Source organism: Gopherus flavomarginatus, chromosome 5 (genome assembly GCF_025201925.1).
Source record: "Gopherus flavomarginatus isolate rGopFla2 chromosome 5, rGopFla2.mat.asm, whole genome shotgun sequence".
Taxonomy (NCBI): Eukaryota; Metazoa; Chordata; order Testudines; family Testudinidae; genus Gopherus; species Gopherus flavomarginatus.
Window position 1 is genome coordinate 36,291,430 of NC_066621.1, and position 8,956 is coordinate 36,300,385.

Consider the following 8,956-nt stretch of genomic DNA (forward strand, 5'->3'; position numbering starts at 1 on the left):
ATCCACACAGACCCTGGCCCAACGGTTGACTATAAATTAGAGGCGGAAAGTAGGAGACATGCAGGGCCAGGAAAAGAGAGCGTGACAGGAGGGTATATTCTGCTTGTCACAACCAAAATATGAGGAAGTTCAAGATAAGGATTTCCATATCAGCAGTGAGAAAAGACTGTCCCCTGAAGAGCAATGAAAGGGAAAAAAGCATAATTGTGTGGAAAAGATGGCAAATGCACCACTGTCATGTAACGCTTCACCTTACCGCCCAGTCAGGATTGCACAATGACTAATGGATGCAGAAAATAATAACATAGGGCTTTTTATCAATAGATGTCAAAGCACCTCAAAATCTTTAATGTATTTCTCCTGCAAACAGCCCTGAGAGGCAGGACAGTGCTATTATGTCTGTTTTTTTGCATATTGGGAACTGAGGCACAGAGACTTCCCCAAGATCACAGAGGACGTCAGCATCACATGTCAACATATACAAAGTAAATATCCTTAAATCACACTCTAAGAAGTTCTCAAGCAGCATTTTGCTTACTTTGCCCATCTGTACATTTTGATTATTATTGATGGTAATATGTTTCATCAGTTTGTCTGTGTAACAGTTAAATCAATGTTTACTGACATTTCCTGATAAAAATCTTATCTTTCCAAGCCTCCTTTAAAATCAAACCCCAAATACACCATGAAGCCCCCTCCCAGTCAGATGTCATGCAGGCTCTGACATCACACACACTCAACTGAGAAGACGGGATAAGAAACAGCAGAAGAGAATTGTGTGTGGTTAGACAATGCTGATACCAGATCACAGCATTGTTAACACAAATAATGAAGAATTTGGTGTATTGTACATATTGGCATTGCATCTTTAAAGTGCACCTTGATTTCTTCAGACAATCACCACTTGATTTACAGCAACTGTGAGGAGTTGTTACTGAGTAAGAGAGGCCTAGATCCTGACAAGTATTTAGGCATCTCACATCCACTGAAATCAGTGGGAGTTAGGCACCTCAGTACCTTTGAGCATCTTAGCCCAAGTCAATAACTAGGTGGTTGCCTAATTAATTACATATACTGGATGCTCTCACTACCTTGCTCACTTTTAGAATTGTGCTTTTCTTTGTGAGCTGCTGGGGTAGCAGCAGATACTCTCAAAGGCTGCATTGCCTCATTTTAATTATGTGTATAGCATAAGTATTTATTTAAAGCATCTTCCCATCTGTGCACATTTGATATTATGCTTTACTCCAGGTATTATTTGTTCATGTAGCATTTATTCAGGTGTATCCTGCCCCACTGGAGTGGAGATGGAAATTGTTGCTGCTAGGGCAAGCTCCCTGGTTAAGTTTGAATCCCCCTTAGCTTGATAGGCTAGGCCCAGATGAGGCTAGACATCCCACCTCCAGTTAGCTCCATCTTGAGGTTGCATTGGGTTCTCAGCCAGACTAGACCCATTGTCAAGGCTTGACCAGCCTTAATGTGAATTGGGGTAAGGTCCAGAGGAGGAACGATCCTTCTTTGGTGGCACTATCTGAAGCCTGGATCCTGCTTTCCAAGGCTGCAGTAACACCACTGCCACTGATACCATTTTTGATTGAAAGCCATCCCATCTGGGTTCAAATAACTGGTTCTCATCTCCTCTAGAAACAAATAGCCATCCTTCTTTCTGGCTCCTTTTGCTAGTAACAGTTTGTCATGGTATAATTCCCCACTCTGAACCTTAGCGTCCAAAAGATGGGGTACCAGCATGAATTCCTCTAAGCTCAATTACCAGCTTAGAACCTGTAGCGCTGCCACCAACCAGGAATTCCAGTGCCTGGTACACTCTGGTCCCCCAAAAACCTTGCTCGGGGACCCCCAAGACCCAGTCCCTCTGGATCTTAACACAAGGAAAGTAAACTCTTTCCCTCACCATTGCCTCTCCCAGGCTTCCCCTCCCTGGGTTACCCTGGAAGATTACTGTGATTCAAACTCTTTGAAGCTTAAAACAGAGAGGAAAATTCACCTTCCCCCCTCCTCCTCTCTCCCCCTTCCCTCCTTTCTCCCCACCAATTCCCTTGTGAATCCAGACTCAAGTCCCCTGGGTCTCACCAGAATAAAAAAAATATATCAGGTTCTTAAACAAGAAAAGCTTTTAATTAAAGAAAGAAAAAACAGTAAAAATTATCTTTGTAAATTTAAGATGGAATATGTTACAGGGTCTTTCAGCTATAGACAGTGGGAATACCCTCCCAGCCTAAGTATACAAGTACAAATTAAAATCCTTTCAGCAAAATATAAATTTGAACTCCTTCCAGCCAAATACATATTTGCAAATAAAGAAAACAAACATAAGCCTAACTCGCCTTATCTACCTAGTACTCACTATTCTGGACATATAAGAGACTGTATCAAAGAGATTGGAGAGAAACCTGGTTTCATATCTGGTCCCTCTGAGACGCCAGAGTGAACAACCACCAAAAACTGACAGCACACACAAAATCTTCCCTCCCTCAAGATTTGAAAGTATCCTGTCCCCTGATTGGTCCTCTGGTCAGGTGACAGCCAGGCTTACTGAACTTGTTAACCCTTTACAGTCAAAAGAGACATGAAGTACTCCTGTTCTAGTAACCCTTAACTATCTGTTTATGACAGCTGCCCTTATATTCTCTTCTTTCTTACCTACTGTAACAAGCAGTACAATAGTTAATAATGGTAACTTTGAAGTAGTATCCTCTTAGTGAGCACCCACTGAAATGAATGGGACACTTCACAGCTATTGTTTCAGACATTTTGCAAGTTCAGGCCAATAGCATTGCATCAGTTACAGTTGGTGCCACATTTAGGAAAGATGTGGACAAGCTGGAGAGAGTCCAGAGAACAAAAATGATAAAAAGTTTAGAAAATCTGACCTACAAAGGAAGGCTAAAAATACTGGGCACATGTACTCTTGAGAAAAGAAGACTGAGGGTGGACCAGATAACAGTCTTCAAATACATTAAGGGCTGTTATAAAGAGGACAGCGATCAATTGTTCTCCATGTCCACTAAAGGTAGGACAAGACATAATGGACTTAAACTGCAGCAAGGGAAATTTAGATAAGATATTAGGAAAAACTATCCAACTATAGAAGTAGTTCAGCTTTGGAATAGGCTTCCAGGGGAGGTTGTGGAATCCCCATCATGGAGATTTTTAAGAACAGGTGGGATAAACACCTGTCAGGGATGGCCTAGGTTTACTTGGTCCTGCCTCAGCTCAGGGTGCTGGACTTGATGACTTCTCCAGGTTCCTTCCAGCTCAACATATCTATTCTATAATGAGGCTCCTAGATCAGAGAGGGCCTGTGAATAGAAGACCCCATCTACCCTAGTCTCCTCTGTCAGGCTTCAGGGCCTGGTCATAGAATCATAGAACTGTAGGACTGGAAGAGACCTCAAGAAGTCATCTAGTCCAGTCCCCTGCACTCAAGGCAGGACTAGGAATTATTTAGCGCATCCCTAACAGGTGTTTCTCTAACCTGCTCTTAAAAATCTCCAATGATGGAAATTCCACAACCTCCCTGGGCAATTTCAGTGCTTAACCACCCTTACAGGAAGTTTTTCCTAATGATCACCTAAACCACTCTTGCTGCAATTTAAATCCATTGTTTATTTTCCTATCCTTACAGGTTAAGGAGAACAATTTTTCTCCCTCCTCCTTGTAACAACCTTTTATGTACTTGAAAACTGTTATGTCCCACCTCAGTCTTCTGCAAACTAAATAAACCCATTTTTTCCAATCTTCTCTTATAGGTCATGTTTTCTAGACCTCTAATCATTTCTGTTGCTCCATATCTTTCTTGAAATGTGGCACCCAGAACTGGACACAATACTCCAGGTGAAGTCTAATTAGCATGCAGTAGACCTGAAGAATTACTTCTTGTGTCTTGCTTACAACACTCCTGCTAATACATCCCAGAATGTTTGCTTTTTGTGCAACAGTGTTACACTGTTCACTCATATTTAGCTTGTGATCCACTATGAACCCAGATACCTTTTTGAAGTACTCCTCCCAAGGCATTCATTTTGTATGTGTGCAACTGATTTGTTCTCTCCTAAGTGGACTACTTTGCATTTCATACTATTTACTTCAGACCATTTCTCCAATTTGTCCAGATCATTTTGAATTTTAATCCTACCATCCAAAGCAGCAGTTCTCAACCAGAGGTCCGAGGGCCCCTGGGGGGGCTGCAAGCAGGTTTCAGGGGGTCCGCCAAACAGGGCTGGCATTAGACTCATTGGGGCCCAGAGCAGAAAGCCCACAGTGCCCTGAGCTCCACCACCTGGGGCTGAAGCGAAAGCCTGAGCAGTTTAGCTTTGTGGGGTACCTCGTGGTTTGGTGCCTCATGCAATTGCTCTGTTTGCTTTCCCCTAATGCCAGTCCTGGCTTTTAGAATCATAGAAGATTAGGGTTGAAAGAGATCTCAGAAGGTCATCTAATCCAACCCCCTGCTCAAAGTAGGATCAACCCCAACTAAATCATCTCAGCCAGGGCTTTGTGAAGCCTAACCTTAAAAACCTCTAAGGATGGAAATTCCACCACCTCCCTAGGTAACTCATTCCAGTGCTTCACCACCCTCCTAGTGAAATAATTTCCCCTAATATCTGACCTTTTATATGCAGAAAAACAGTTGTGCTGGTACAGGTGGGCTGTGGAGTTTTTATAGCATGTTGTGTGTGTGTGTGGGGGGGGGTCTCGAAGGAAAAGGTTGAGAACCCTGCTCCAAAGCACTTGCAATCCCTCCCAGCTTGATATAATCTGAAAACTTTATAAGTGTACTCTCTGTGCCATTATCTAAATCGTTGATGAAGATATTGAATAGAACCAGACCCAGAACTAATCCCTGCAAGACCCCCCTCAATATGCCCTTCCAGGTTGACTGCAAGCCACTGATAACTAATCTCTGGGAATGGTTTTCTTAGCAGTTATGCACACACCTTATAGTAGCTCCATCTAGGTTGCATTTCCCCTAGTTTACGAGAAAATCATGTGAGACAGTATCAAAAGCATTACTAAAGTCAAGATATACCACATCTACCACTTTTCCCCTATCCACAAGGCTTGTTACCCTGTCAAGGAAAGATATTAGGTTAGTTTGACATGATTTGTTCTTGACAAATCCATGCTGTTACTTATCACCTTATCATCTTCTAGGTGTTTGCAAAATAATTATTTGCTCCATTATCTTTCCAGGTACTGACATTAAGATGACCGGTCTGTAATTCCCCAGGTTGTTCTGATTTCCCTTTTTATACATGGGCACTATATTTGTGCTTTTACAGTCCTCTGGAATCTTTTCTGTCTTCCATGACTTTTTGAAGATAATTGCTAATGGCTCAGATACCTCCTCAGTCAGCTCCTTAGAGAATACTAGGCTGTATTTCATCAAGCACTTGTGACTTGAAGACATCTAATTTTTTAGTAATTTTTAACTTTTCCCTATTTGAGCTTCTGATCCTACCTTATTTACACCGGCATTCACTGGGTTAGATGTCCAGTCATCACCAACCTTCTTGGTGAAAACCGAAACAAAGAAGTTATTTAACACTTCTGCCATTTCCACATTTTCTGTTATTGTTCCCCGCCCCAATCAAGTAATGGGTCTACCTGGTCCTTAGTCTTCCTTGTACTTCTAATGTACGTGTAGAATGTTTTCTTATTACCCTTTATGTCTCTAGTTAGTTTAATCTTGTTTTGTGCCTTGGCCTTTCAAATTTTGTCCCTACATACTTGTGTTATTCATTCTTTGTAATTTGACCTAGCTTCCACATTTTGTAGAACACTTTTTGAGTTTCAGATCTTAAGCCAAGGTGGTCTCTCGTCATACTTCCCATGTTTTCTACACAGAGAGATAGTTTGCTCTTCTGCCCGTAATAATGTCTCTCTGAAAAACTGACAACTCTCTTGAATAGTTTTTCCCCTTAGACTTGCTTCCCATGGGATCCTACCAACTCCCTCACTTTGCTAAAGTCTACCTTCTTAAAATCCATTATCTTTATTGTGCTTTTTTCCCCTCCTACCATTCCTTAGAATCACAAAGTCTACCATTTCATGATCACTTTCACCTAAGCTGCCCTCCACATTCAAATTCTCAACCAGTTCCTCCTCATTTGTCAAAATCAAGTCTCCCCTAGTGGCTTACTCCACCTTATGAAATAAACTGTCTCCAGTACATTCCAAGAACTTGTTTGATAATCTGTGCCTTGCCGTGTTATTTTTCCCAAAGTATGTCTGGGTAGTTGAAGTCCCACATCACCACCAAGTGTTTTGGATGATTGTTAGCTGTTTAAAAAATAGTCTCATCCACCTCTTCTAGGTGGTCTGTAGTAGACCTCACCATGACATCACCCTTATTTTTCACCCTTTAATCTTACCGAGAGATTTTCAACAAGTCTGTCTCCTATTTCCATCTTAACCTAGGCCCAAGTGTGTACAATTTTTAATAGATAAGGCAACACCTCCTCCCTTTTATCTCTGCTTGTCCTTCCTGAGGAAGCTGTATCCTTCGATACCAATATTAGTTATGTGTATTATCCCACATCTTTGTGATGCCAAGTGTAATAGTTGTGTTTATTAACTAGCATTAGTTCTTCCTTCTTATTCGCCATACTTCTTGCATTAGTATACAGACATCTAGGATACTGATTTGATTTTCCCCGTTCTCTCTTACCCCTACTATAACGGCCCATACTCCTCCCCCCCCCCCTGCAATTCCAACCCTTCTCCCAAGTCTTCATGTTTTGGAATTACCTGTGGGCTTTTGTCACCTGCTGCTGTCAAACACAGTTTAAAGACCTCCTCAGTAGGCTAGCCAGTCTGTATCCAAATATGTTCTTCCCCTGCCTTGGTCGGTAGCTTCCATCTCTGCTTAGCAATCCTTCTTCCCTGGCAACACCATCCTCACAGCCAGGCATTCATTTCCAGGATGCATCTGCCTCTATCTGGGCCCCTACCCTTGATAGGAAGGATCAAAGAGAACACCACCTGCGCCCCCAGCTCCTTCACCCTTACTCCCGGAGCCCTGATCTGCTCAGGGCCATACCTTGCGTATCATTAGTGCACACATGAATGACTAGCATGGGGTAGGAGTCAGAAGGCTGGATGAGCCTCAACAATCCCTCCGTAATGTCTTGGATACGGGCCCCTGGCAGACAGCGTACTTCCTGGGTGCCTCCATCCCCTTCAGAGTCACCAACCACCACCACCCAATCCTATGTGTCACGGAACAGATAGTGCTGGTGGTATTGACAGATAATCCAGATATAAGAGATGGTCAGGAATTTTTTTAAAAACTGTTTTGTTTTTAATTTTAAAAAAATGCCCATTTATCAGACCCTAAACTGTTTCCAAGTAGGGTCAATTTTGACAAATCTGACACAAAAAATGTGGTAAAAATTTCAAAATCCCATTTCAATATTTTCAAAATGAAAAAGTTTTGGGTTTTCCAAGTCAAACATGACTGTTCATTTTGCAATCTTAGGAAATTTAGACAAAAAAAAGTTAACAAAACCAAAACTTTTTTGCTTAACTCAAACTGACTTTTCTGTTTGTCGGTTCACATACATTTTCCCCTCCCAAATCAGTATGATTTCTAAAATTCTTTGAAACCTCCAATTCTCACCGGACAGGAAATCCTTTTCCTACCCACTCCTACTAGATACACATTCTCCCATTGCTGGAGCTCTCTACGGTAACCGTGAAATCCTGCTGTTCTGCCTCAGCAGCAGCAAAGGCCAGTGGAATTGCACTTAGATGGCTTCAGTTGTGTCACTAAGACTACTTGATCCTCTCCCTCCAGCCTCTCTCTGACCCTATTAAAGAGCTAGGTGAAAGAACATGGACTAAAATGCCAGCACTACGGACACACCAACCAGCTTTACATCATCTTTGCACCCCACACGACTCTGGTTGAGATGAGCCCCCCTAACTGAAGAGCAGCTGTTGAGGCCAAATCAAGGTCTGACTGAGGAGATGGTGGTTGGCAATGGAAGCACACTGAAGGACTCTCTATTTCCATAGCATCATTCTCCATTGAAGGCAGCTTGCTGCTGGATTGCTAAAATGAGCCATTGCCTCATTCACCTGGAGTCCTTGCGGCTAACCCTGGCCTTAAGAAAAGGCTGCTTCCGTCTACAGCTGCCCAGGAGACTGCACACTCCTGGAACGAAACCACTCCAATTGGTTCAGAACCCAGCGGGTGACATACTTAACAATGCAGGGTGGCAGGGCCACCTGTCCCCAGTGATGTCATCTTTTCAGCGCTTGCTATGCCAGTATGTACCTGTATCATGTACAAATGGCAGCTTAGCTGACATTGATCTGATTTTACATGTAGCTCTGGGTGCTGAACATATCAGCCCTGGCACTTTCTCAGGCTGCTCCTTTGGTAGGTAATTGATGCTTGCACTGAGATTCCATTAGGAACGACTTCATCGTCCAGACATTCCACTTCAGCTACAGGGAGGGAGGAGAGTGCCTAACTGCACCTGCTAAGCAGGACTGTCAGCACACAGATGGGAGACCTCAAAGGTTAAGCTGGCTGCTATTAAGGGTAGCAGCGCTGATGATTCAGGATATGTTCTTCCCTCTGAATCAGTAGCAAGAGCCCACACATCCCCTTTTTCAAATGAGACATGAAACAGAAGTGCAGAGTTCTTGGTTGTTAAACCCTCCCTGGCACTTTTCACAAAAGTTGGCAAGTTCACAAGATGGTAACAGTGGGGTCCTGGCCAGGTTCCACCTTGGATTCACACTGATTTCACAGGTCCCGCAATTTCCAGTGCAGATGTTCTTAACATCCTGCCGTAACTTTCAGTAGTGGTGCCATACCCTGTTAAGCAGCTCCCCAACTCCACTGCCTAGACTATGATTAAGACAGAGCATAACAAAGGACCATTATGATCATCTAGTCTGCCCTCCTGCATGGTTTGGCCAGAGA

General features: G+C 42.9%; 1 long non-coding RNA gene across 1 annotated transcript in view; it reads right to left on the minus strand.

Annotated features, from left to right (window-relative positions):
- LOC127052683 (uncharacterized) overlaps positions 1-4,961 on the minus strand; it is a 52,544-nt gene extending 47,583 nt beyond the window's left edge. Inside the window, exon 1 of the long non-coding RNA XR_007774863.1 lies at positions 2,355-4,961. This is a non-coding gene — a long non-coding RNA (uncharacterized LOC127052683). The remainder of the gene's footprint in view (positions 1-2,354) is intronic.
- Between the last annotated feature and the right edge of the window lie 3,995 nt (positions 4,962-8,956).